We start from the raw sequence: 12,353 nt of genomic DNA, 5'->3' as shown, positions 1-12,353 counted from the left end.
GCTCACTTTCACAACTGGTCATGACTTGTCTCCAGGACCTGCTTTCATGTCTTCCCTTCTGGTATTGTGACCTCAACTTTGCTCTTTCTGTCTCAGCATAAGCTCCTGCTGAGATGCACAGCTCTTTTTTGAAGTTGTTTTTAGCCTGACTTGCATACTGCATGCTTTCTTATGTCCTCTGGCAATTTAACGCTCTGTTGACGATTTTCCGGAACTTGTCAATAGCGACGCGATGTCTCGAAGAGATAACTACGGCTAGGATTTGAGGCTCTTTGAGCCTCGCGGGGAGCTCGACCGTCTTCTCTGCTTGCCAGGCGAGATGGTAGGAATTGTCGCATTCGCCTCATCTTATCTACTGATGTGCTGAGCAAGGGGCAGAAGTTGCTCTTAAGGGAGCCGTACTGTTTTTGATATATACATCATATTGACCCAAATACGCTTCAGGAACAGCCATTTATTTTGGTAACAGAGGTCCCCATTCTGGAGAGGAAACATAGACCGTGGATCATAATTCTATGTAAAGCAAAGACAAACTAGCACGCTAATATCAAGGAGAATGATATGTGAACACCTCCTCAAGGTTCCATTCAGCCAGCCTGTACTCCCYCTTGGGTACGACCCTAGGTTCTCCAGTCTAATTTCTCTCCTACCTGGAAGCTCGCCACCAGGTGTTCTCTTACGGAGCTCGGTACCTCGCTCGGGTCTCCCTCCAGACCGACAGACCCGACCGGGCAGTCGTCGAGGATGTCTCGGGGTGGCGCAAACGAGCTCCCCTCGCGGATGCTCCTTCCGACTGCGAGGTCTGCAGAACAAGCCCCTGACATAGTCAGTGAGATTAAGAAGGCAAGGAAAAAATATTATCATTTTTTGTCTGCTTCTAGCCRCACAACTACATTTGCGATCCGTGGGCCAAATTATGGATCAGCTTACCGTCGGTTGCCGCGGGCCACGGTCTTTCTAACTACGGGACAGAGACCACACCACCTCCGTCTTCACCTAGGATGCGCACCAAAGAACAGGAGCGTCAGCCTATCGAGATGCATTTCTAGAAGGTTATTTATCAGGACAGGCTAGGTTTAAGTCATTGACAGCTTCATCTTTCAAATGAAAAAAAAAACCTAAAAGCAGCAGCCTTTCTAGGTTCTCCTGAATTACTGAAGGAGCAAAGAAGAAAAAACCTCGGAAGCAACCGAGAAATGATCAGAACCCACGCAATTACCAAAAATGGCAAGAAAACTAGCTTAAAGACCATACCTGCTTCCCATCGCTCYTCAAGCTAAGCAGAAATGTTATCTGCACAGAAATAGGGTCAGAAGTCAACTACTTTCAACCGTATCCACAATCACCTTCAAATACAAAGGGCCTGGAGATAACTGTGAATAACAGTTGGAATAGTTGGAAACAACAGTTGAAAACAATATGGAACAGATCAAAAAAGGAAAAAAACAACAAAAAGGAATAGACATGTTTTCCATGGCATAAAGGAAAGAAAAAACGGTGTCAGAATCAATAACGTAGTTGAGGAGAGACCAAAGGGAGAAAAAAAAAAGTTACAATGAGGAGACCGGCAGCAGCCAAGTTTTGCTGGACTGCTCGCTTCTCTACCTACTGCTTCTAAAGCAGTCAGAAGCACTGTGAATATTTTTATAGCTCTGTACATAACTCATTATCATCATTTTACATTACTTCAATACAGTTTTGTGATATATTCACCATTTCAGGTCTATCGTTACAACACTTCATTCCATTGAAATCAGGTCCCATCAGGTTGATTTAAACGAACCATATTTTTTCTATCATAGTAAGAAATGCAGCTGAGATTCAGAAATCCACAGCATTTGGCTCCCAGATCCCAATGTTACATGGGATCAAGTCTACATCGCTTATTACATTTTGTTATGGCATATACCMATGAAAGTCAAGATCCCCTTAATCAGCAAATCAACCTTACATTTTCTGTTACTTTCTTCACTCCTGTTTATCACAGCTAATTTYATTAAAACCGTCTTGAAAGCACTATCGAGAGTAAGGTGCTCTYGCTGCACCTGTTTGCTTTTTGCTTTATTTCTCTTTATAAGCTTTTAGTCCCCCCCGACTCTTTTCAAGAAGAAAAACTGTCACTGTTCATGTGCACATCTCATATGAAATACAAGTAGAAAATTTGAGACAACCAAGTCTTTAAACATTTTTAAAGAGTTAGATTTATTTCTTTTGCAAGTCAATCCTAAAATCATTAATAAAAAGGCAACAAATAGAAGAGGAAAAAGAGAATAAAGAGAAAAAAAGAGAGAGAGAGAGAAAGGCATAAAAAGRAAAAGACTCAACACAATCAGACCCTGGTCCATTGCTCATCCCATTATTCAGTGCCACAGTCTAAGTTGTTTTATTGTTAAGGTCTGGAAAAAGTTACTGCAGCCAACAGCTGTCATTTCACACTTGGCATCTGAACTACAACGCCTTGAAATAGTTATGACAGATGACAAAAAGGGACAGAGGGAAAAAAAAAAATCCTGTACACACACTGCTTCCTAACATGGGATAGATTTTTTTTTGCCCCTGCATTGGCAACATTGTCGATTAGCAATAAGATTCCTCCTTGCTTCTGTCTGTGGCCCCTCTGCCATCTCCAGGGCCACTGCTATATGTTCCGAGACAGACACGCTGCCATTAGTTAGAGAAGAGGAAAATTAGGTTGAGTTTTCTTTGACAAGAAGCCTACAGAGAACTGAGGGAGGCTTGCAGAGACTAGCACATATTTGAAACCAAGTGAGAACTTTTCAGATGAAACAGAAACTTCTTTCCGATTCCAGTTTATTTTACGGAAAAAAAAATTCCATTGTTCTTCCCATTTCCTTTACATTTGGAAAAGAGGAGAGGAAGAAAAATAGAACAACAGACCCCTAGAAACTACAGAGAATTACAAACAAAATATGGACCAAGGCTCTCATGTCACTCTTTTTTAACTGACATAACGGCCAACACGTACACCTGAATGCTTTTCTAGCACTACTCCTAAATCCTCCATGCACAGGAGAGAGAGAGAGAGAGAGGAAGACAAAAGTAAATTACAAAAATAGAGCGTAGAGCAGAGAATTAATGCATCTGCTACGTATCGAACTTTAAGAAACCACCATTTCCATTTTCAAAATTACATACCTAACACAAGATTGCTTTCCATCTCCTTGCATTTTTCTCTTTTTCTTGTTCCTTTTTCCTTCCTCTGCTCTCCTTCCTCTCTCTTCCATTGGGTGGCAGCACAGAAGAATGACATTTTACTAAAATCAACTCTAGAACACTAAAATCTTAATGTCATAATTCAATTTACTAATTTAGACACTCTCTTTTAACCTTTTTGGGACTCACCAGACAGTTCTTTGCCGCCCCACGGAAGAGCAAGCCGTTAGAGCGTCGACAGCCCGGCCACCGAACTCGTCCCGGCTTCGTATATCAAAACGACAACGTCGCAACACTTCATATAATGGCAATGCCGAGTCAAATATTTACACCAAGTCAAGTGAGGTGCAATGATCTCTTTTAATGGTACAGCTTTATAACCAACACAAATATTTACATAGTTACTTATCAAAGCAACAAGGTATGCAATTGTACTAGATCCCACAATGATCAATGTACCTATAGAAACAGATAACTACAGAACTGCCCAAATATTCCTGCGGGCACACACCTCTAACATCATTCCCCTAAATGCCATCAAGGCGGTACCTGCTGAGAGAGACCCAGGAGCTTCACAGCCATCTGACTCAGCAGCCCCCACTCCTACCTTTTCTCCCCACAGACAGCTGCAGCCCATTTGAGTTGATGTACTGGGCAAGGGATTTAAAGGGTTCCCTCCCCACCTTCCTTGTCTTTTGAGGAATGAAAAGATATATACGTTCCCCTTGCTCCTCCCTAAGCAGGCTTATGTGACATTAAAACACAAACAGTGCTCAGGTAACAGGCTTTGGGGAAAGCTGACAAAAAGAAAGAGGAACTCCAGAAGTCTCCAAATGCCTGCTACAGATGAGGTGATATCCCATGTTTCCTCTCATTTCTTGATGAACATCTCACAGGGAAAAAGTGGCTCTCTAAATTTTGGGGGGGGGGGGGGAAGAAAAAAAAGAAATAAAAAGAAAAAAAAGAGGAAATGCAAATCGGACACAATCTGCAAAAAGTGATGTAGATTATAAAGGATGCTCCTTCTGCTATCATGATGTCTTCTGAAAACTGCATCCAGATGGAGCCATCAAAAGTGAAACTGTACCTCCCGAACAACACAGAAATGTCACGTTTTCACAGCTTCTGATGCTCAGAGGTCCCAAACGCCACAGTTATTCCGACTTCCACTGGGAGTCCCACCACCTTCTCCTTACCAGCACAGTACCAGCACAGGAGCTTTTTTTTTTTTTTTTTAGGAAAATTTTCATTTCCACCTCTGCCTCTCTCACTATCTACCAGGCTTAGACACTCCCACTTATMAAGCAGTCATTTCAGCAGTGAGCTGTCCGAGAGAAGCAACGGGGCTCTAACCCGACATCGCATTGGATCTCTGGCAAGTCGTTAGACTTCGTGTTGATCTTCCTTCCAGATGCCTCGGCGACTATTCCTTTTGGTATCTTTCAGATGAGCTTGGTTCATTCCCTGTTTTTCTTTGAAAAAGCGGATTACAGCAGACGGCAGCAGGAGCTGCAGGATTACAAAGGGGCTGTGTGCACTTTAAGATGCGAGGAAACCTCAGGCCTTGTTCCCGTCAGCAGCATCCACGYGGCCTGGAGGAAGGAACGCGGCAGAGGGCTGTCAGCAGATTGATTTATACTCAAGTCTCTTACAAAAATTTAATTTAGACCAAATACATATGCATATGGATGCACACACAGTTATCTTCACTCCCCCAAAATAAAGCGCACTTTTAGAAATAACCTGGGTCTGAGGATCAAAAGCAAGATTAGAACAGCTTTCTTTTCCCTCATCCTACCCTTACTAGATGAAGGCCTGAGGAATAGACCTCTCTCCATATCTATAACACATACATTTTTTTCCTCCCAAGAGCTCATCAGAGAGCTCTTCCTAAATGAGGTCCCTGCCTTCTCCCTCCCCCATAGCACTAGCTCTGTATTAAGCAGGCCAAACGCTTTCATTTTTAAAAAGCATACTCATGGTGGAGTTGGGGACAACTCTGCACCTAATATCTGATATATGTTAATTGAGAAGACAGGGAGGATGACGACCAGAACGGAAAGGAGAAAGAAAACGCAAGAGAGGAGGTAACATGCATTAGCCCGACCGCTTAAAATTCTGGCCTAATCTCGGCTTTCGGAACCCGCAGCTCTTGACGTGACCGACTCAAGGCGGCAGAGCCGCACCTTGCGCTAGCTGCCCTTTTCTGGCCTTATTGCTTTCCAAAATGCGAGAAATGCACCTGCCTAGAAGAAGAAATACCTGGAGGACCTCATGCTTCTAAGTGATTCAAACCCACCTTCTTACTACAAGACATCATTTCGATGAGGATGCCACAAGCCATACGTTAGGAGAGCGGTGGTACAACACCACAGGTCCGCAAGCCTTCTGATTTATCATGAYAGCATTGCGTGCTCTTCCGCAAGGTCATTAGGTACATCACTGCAAAACCAAGAACAATAAAACAAACCAAAAAACCACACCCGCTTTTCTTACCCGGTTGCCGGTCCAACGGCCGTCAGCATCGCCTTTGCTCCCAGGATGGAGTCGCCCCTTGCCGGTCACATGGATGCTGCTCTTGCTTCTGTCTCTAATCCTGGATGAGAGAAGATACTACAGTCCTGCATTCCCAGCAGAAAATGAAAATCTAGAACAAAAAGGTTTCTGAAAGGTGCAACACTGGCCCACTTCAAATGAAAAAACAAGCTGTGTGTTTCTATGGGTGCATACATGCACGCACGCTCACACACACACACCCATCCACCTGCATATAGGGATGATATATGTGGTCTCTACCTTGCCTCCCTTAAAGGGGGCTATAACAACTGTGCTCTCAAACTACTCTTCTCAGGTACAGGATTGCACCGGAGTCAGGCTCCACATTTGTCCTTGCTTCAATGCGAAATAACACCAAGAACAATACATGTCCCACACAGCCCTCACGCACCTTCCCCAGCGTCAGCTACTGCCAAGGCATTAATTCCTAATGCCAGTAATAGTATTTGAATGTTTGTAAAGAATTTCCTTTCTTCAAGATGTCTTCAAATTTGTTTCCTGGCACTCAAAACTTCTGCTGCTGTCTCAGCAGGGAGCCTTTCTGCTCCCCTTTCATCCGGTCGGGATCTTTCCAGGTCAAAGACCACACTTTCGCAAACTAGACAGAGACAATGAGACCGTAACAAATCCAAAAGGAAGAAGGTGAGAGCTACATACATCTAGTTGAAGAAGAAAGGAAAAAAAAAAAAAAAAAAAAAGAATCCACCCCAACTCACATCCACAAACCAGTTCAGACATCTCCAGTCCCTCTTTTTGGGCAACGCTTTTGTCTCTGCAAGCTCAGAAATGCTTGTGTGCCCGGGACACACATGAACTCATCTGCCATCCTAATGGGACACCTATGAGGCTTTGCACACCCCCAGATCTATCCATATTTATAGAGGATGASCAGGTTCCAAACCAAACACGCTATCTCATCCCCCATCAAATAGTCAAATTATTACTAAACAATTAAGCAAGGCCCTCTGCACCATCTCCCACAACATCCTCATAAAAAAGCTCCAAAAATGTGGAATTGACAGGTAGACAGCGAGGTGAATCGGGACCTGGCTGGATGGCAGAGCTCATAGGGCGATAATAAATGGGACCGAGTCCGGTTGCAGGCCTGTAGTCAGCGGGGCGTGCCAGGGGTCAGGCCCGGGCTCAAGGCTATTCAACTTGTTCATCGACGACTTGGACGAGAGCACAGGGTGCACCCTGAGCGAGTTTACAGAAGATTCCGAGCTGGGCGGAGTGGMSGACGCTCCAGAGGGCKGTGCTGCAATTCACAGAGAGCTGGACAGTTGGGCAGAGGGTCAACAAGGACAAGTGCAGGGTCCTGCACGTGGTGGGGAATAGCCCTACGGATCATTACAGATTAGAGGCTGACCTGCTGGAGAGCAGCTTCCCAGAGGGGGACCCGAGAGTCCCGGCTGACACCAAGTTAACCATGAGGCGGCAATGCCCTCGTGGTCAAGAAGGCCAACGGGATCGGGAGATGCGTTGCCAGGAGATCGAGGGAGGGGATTCCTGCCCACCCCTCTGCTCAGCTCTGATGAGGCCGCACCTCAAGTACTGCATGTGGTTCTGGGCTCCCCAGTGCAGGAGGGATGTGGAGCTTCTGAGGAGAGTCCTGTGGAGGGCAACCAAGATGATTAGAAGGCTAGAACATCTGTCATACAAGGCTTAGTGAGTTGGGCTTGTTTTCCGGGGAGAAGAGAAGGTTGAGAGGGAAYCTGATTAAAATGGTTAACTACTTGAAGGGGGAACAAAGGGACCGAGGGGCCAAGCTCTTCTCAGTGGTGGCCCGTAACAGGACAAGGAGCAATGAATACAAGTTGAAACACTGGAACGTCTATCTCCATATGCGGAAGAACTACTTTCCCGTAAGATGCAAGTTCTTTCCTTCCTTGGCACAGACTGCCCGGGAAAGTTGTGAAGTCTCCTTCTCTGGAGRCCTTCAAAATCCTCTTGGATGCCACCCTGTGYCCCATGCTATAGGTGTCCCCGCTGGAGCAGAGGAATTGCACTAGATTATCTCTAGAGGTCCCTTCCTACCTTAATGATTCTGTAAATTGTATTTGCACTTGCCTTTGTATTCRCTGCCCTTGACCAAAAGTTCTCACTTGTCACCTCCTTGTTCCCAGACAACCATTCTCTCAGCCTCCGGACGGGCGAGGGATCTTCATGTCTCACAAAACCCAACAAATGCATATATTATTTTTAGGGAAAAAAMCACAAACAAGGTGTAAAACAATTTCAAACAGTATTTCATTCTAATATTCAGTTATAGCTTGATGATGTTTTTAAMTGTATAATTCCATGCTCAAGCTTAGTACAGTTCAGAGGCCATAAGGGCTTCCCCTTAYGATTGCCATTTTGTTGCCATTTCCCTATCCCCACCCTCCCGGGGTCCTGTCCGGGACAATTACGATGGAAGCCGAGACAAAATACAAGGTGACAGCGGTTGATGCTGCCAACAAACCCCGATTTTGGACGGCATTATAACAATAAAAAGCATTATTGCCAGAGGTGCCGACACAAAAATCAAGGCGCAAAACCCACAAGCACGTGTTGAGCCTTTAGGTGTACCCGCAACTGCCACTCACCTGCAGAACACGTGTAGGAGGGCAACAGACTGTCTGGTGTGCTCTCCACTTCTTTTCTCACAGCACATAGCAGAGGACTAAAGGGGCACGTCCTGAAAGGTAGCGGAACAACACCAAGAGAGTTAACACACACAGTTAGGACATAAATCCCAAACAGCACAGATTCAACTATGGCCTCAAGCAACTTCCCCTCCACCCAGGAGTACAATGGAGAAAAAACAGTTTTTCAGACCTCCCGGAAGACACTGAATATAAAAGTCAAGGGAAGGATGACCACAACCGGAGTTGGGAATTATTTTCAGGGCAAAATTCTAAGCCCCAAGAGAAATCAGAGACCTATAGCAGAGCCCAAGTGTTGACGGGCAAGGGAAAGCGGGAAGAAAAGTAATGGCATAAGTATTAGAAAACCAAGAAAAGCAAACAAGTGATATCAGCCAACCTGCAAATTTCCATTTCTTTTCTTTGCTCTCATCAACTCTTTCCCCATGTTACTATCTAGACATATTAGTCTACTATTACCGAGTATCTTGATTTTTTCACCACTTAGTTCCTATCTTTTTAACAGGTCTTCTCACCGTTCCCAGTAAATCTTGCTCCCTCTCGCTAGCCCTAGGTGGCACAAAGGCCAAAGAAAGCTAAATAACATGACTCACCTAACGTGTTAATTCAGAGGAAGGACAAGACTATTCTCAATTGAGAGAGGCAGGAGAATATGAAACGTGGCCTATCTTYGTTCACATCATTACCGGTCAGGAGTCGCTCCTTCCCATCCAGAGAGGTTCCTCTGGCAGACGTGGGCTTCGCGAGACGTCCAAAAAGACCAGCCGCCCTTCGTCACTGCGCATTGCTACAAAGACCAAAGAAACGCRTTAGGTCAGTGACCACGGCTACACAAGCGTTGAGATACCACCGCCGGACAACCGAACACTTAACGTACAGAGGCTAGAGAGGTGAAATAACGAACCGAGACACCTAAGAAAAGGCAGAAGAATTCTCTCCCGACACCTCCCTGACGGACCTCACCCAACATGGAGATAGTCATTTAGGGTAACATTACACATTAATGAGCAGTTAACTTACCTTTGGCACTGTCTCTTAAATACACCCAGTATCTACATAATAAACAAACACAGCCAATTCCTCCACTGCTCCTCTGGAAAATGACCTGCAGTCTATTGAGGTCTATTGTGCAAAACAGGCTGTGATGGGGACAGCCACTTGATTTCTCAGGTTTTTTCTTCATCTACACGGGCTGCCTAGGGTCAATTTTCCAGTCTCGTGAGGTCCAGTGCCACAGATAATTCATAAGGTTCACAAGGCATCCACGTGGGTCCTGTAGAAAAAGCTCTCACCCCTGGATCAGCTAACGAGGCTTCCTGTGAGGTTTTCCCAGAAATGCACAGCGTTCCCTCGAACGAGATGACACCCTTCACAAGATGGCCAAGTAAACGAGCACAAGATCCCAGGGCAAGCCAGATCTCCCTTCGGTGCCTTATCCGTGGTAGGAATTACAAGCGTGAAACAGATGCCACGCTAACAAAGCTAGCTCGAGCAGATTTTTCTCCTCCTTCCCAATATACGCTGCCAGCTTCTGTGAACTTCCAGCTGTTCAAGCACCCCATTATTATCCTCTTTCAAAAACTCAGAAAAAATGGGTAGCAGACCAGGTAAGAAATACAAGACCATAAGCAGTCTGTCCTTCTTGCCCTGTTACAGAGTTGTACATTCCTCTGAGCGGGTGTCTTCTTACAACTTCTTGTATTGGGCAACACCTACTCGTCAAATAAAAGATAATGCGTCCTCCAGGCTGCAAAGAGCATTCCCTCTAATCTGGTAGGAAAGAAAAGGAAGAAGGGAAAAAATCATTTTATTCAGTTTATCAATTTATTCGTTCTTCTGTGAACAGACTTTGTAACGTCTACAGCTACTTTTCACACTTATCTATTTCTTGCAGTGTATTGCTGGTGTTTAATGAAATGCCAGGTTACACTGAATTCTTGACTCTCCCATTCGTCCTTTTTACAAGGCCATGCTATTTATTAACTCAACTAATAGTGAGCACAACTTATTCATCATCAAGTTCATCTCTCCAGCCTGAACAGAAACATCGAGATTCTGAAAGGAACATGATGGATTTAGGCCTCTATTGCCTGCTGAAAGTGAGCAAAGGCTCTCAGTTTAAGCCTGCAGTGCTCAGACCATCTCTGCTAGTCACTCCGAAGTCTAGTGAAAACTCTCAGCATATAGGCATAGGCTGCCGTGCTAGATAGATGGCAAATGCATCAAGTCTGGTGAGGAACAATAAGCAAAGAAAACTTAACTGACCAGAAGCGCTTCCAGCCCCGCTGCTAGCTGTCCGGGAACAAGACGTGCTTAGCACCAGTGCCAGAAAAGAACCTAATTCTTCTATTTGGCACTAGTATCCTTCACCTAAATAGGAAGGCAGAGAAAAGGAAATGTAATAAAAGACATCAGAATAAGAAAATAAACTGCTCAGTCACCCGAACCTACTCTGAAGAAGGAGAATGTACTTCAAAAAGCACTAAATTCACATTAAAGAAAAAAGTCATCTTGAAAAAGGAGTCGATTGCAATAATTGCAGTCCATAAAGAAGCTCACTCATTTAAATATCAAACACACATTGCTTTCCAACACCTGTTAAACAGCCATAGTAACTTTCTTAACCCAGCAAAGGGTTTAAGCTGAGGGAAAGAAAAAGGCCTCCAGCTCCACGCYCTGCTGCGGAAGGCGCGTGCAAAGCCATATTATTTTGATGAAATGTGTATGGATTGTAATTGTGGTAATAAGAGGGCAATTCCCCCGGGGCCAGCAGGGAGGCAACACACGCAGCCAGGCAGAAGAGAGAAGCTGCTGTGGGGGGGACGGATGGACATGCTGCCCACGGACCTTCACCCTCCGGTCTGCTCGCTCGCCACGCGGTTTTGCACCCAACCTTGTCCTGGCAGTAGCTGGGAGCAGTCGCCTCCCCCGCTGTCGCTCTCCAGACACCGCTCAGAAGTAAAGATCAAAACTTGACCAGCTCTCACCGATGGAGTCGGCCGAGTCTGCAAATACACATGCATAAAGACATATATATATAATACATATATTGACTGCAGTATACAGTGATTTTTTATATATATATATATATATATATATATATATATATATTCACTGCAGGGTATACCAGCCTGCATCCCAGGGCACACTTCTGTCCAGCCTGCTCCTCTGCATTTTTAAAGCACGTTACTCTAGGAAAAGTTAACAGAGTCCCCAGAAAAGGATATAAGGCCCTGGAGAGGAGACAAGCGAAAAGCAGGCACAGACCGCCTTCAGACGTCTCCCTTAAGGGCATTAAAAGGAGGAAGTTCTGCCAGCAGGAACTAGAGAAGCACAGAAGAAAAGATGGACCTCCTTATCCCAGGTGTAAAAATACTCTGGGAACATGCTCAAAAAAAGACAGCTCAGCTCCTTTAAGGAGATGGGCATAAGCTCATTAGAGAAATAAGTTCTAGAGAAAGARGTAAGAGGAGGTAGGTAAAACAGCGATGGAAAAGGCAAAAATGTGGGATTTGGGGTTGTCTCCCATRCCTCAGCATGGGAAAAGAAACAGTAGAAATATAGTTCTACCCATTTCTAAAGCATTAAGGGTAGCATCTGTCYATTACAATGCAATGATCTTGACATCACAAAGATTCCTCACCCGAGCAATCAGCTGGATTCCCGGCCCGACTCATATGTGGGGAAAGGTTCTCACAAAGAACAGGGAGCAAGGCAGGATCCGATCGCCCTGCTCCCCGAAGCCATTCCAGACAACGGACCGTRGTACCCAGCAGGGCTTGAGCTTCTGCTGATGGAAGCACTCGGTCTGCAGAGAGATGCCCCCGTGTCATTCACTTAGTGCTGTGAGATAAGAGAAATATCACTCAAAGCATGGCGTTTCCTCCCTGCCCCCACCTTCCCCTGCAGCAGGAAAGGGGGTTGGAATTTTTATAGACCGAAGTGAGATAACACACAATATGGGAAGAACCTGCC

General features: G+C 45.1%; 1 long non-coding RNA gene across 1 annotated transcript; it reads right to left on the bottom strand.

Annotated features, from left to right (window-relative positions):
• Nucleotides 1-11,328: 11,328 nt before the first annotated feature.
• On the bottom strand, nt 11,329-12,140 carry LOC112949059. Its single transcript, XR_003249748.1, has 2 exons — nt 12,022-12,140; nt 11,329-11,383 (listed from the first exon to the last, which is right to left on the bottom strand). It is a non-coding gene; the product is annotated as an uncharacterized LOC112949059 (long non-coding RNA).
• Nucleotides 12,141-12,353: the final 213 nt, after the last annotated feature.

The sequence above is a fragment of the Nothoprocta perdicaria genome, unplaced genomic scaffold (assembly GCF_003342845.1).
Source record: "Nothoprocta perdicaria isolate Ctin4 unplaced genomic scaffold, notPer1 scaffold_285, whole genome shotgun sequence".
NCBI lineage: Eukaryota > Metazoa > Chordata > Aves > Tinamiformes > Tinamidae > Nothoprocta > Nothoprocta perdicaria.
This window is presented reverse-complemented; position numbering and strand designations above follow the sequence as displayed.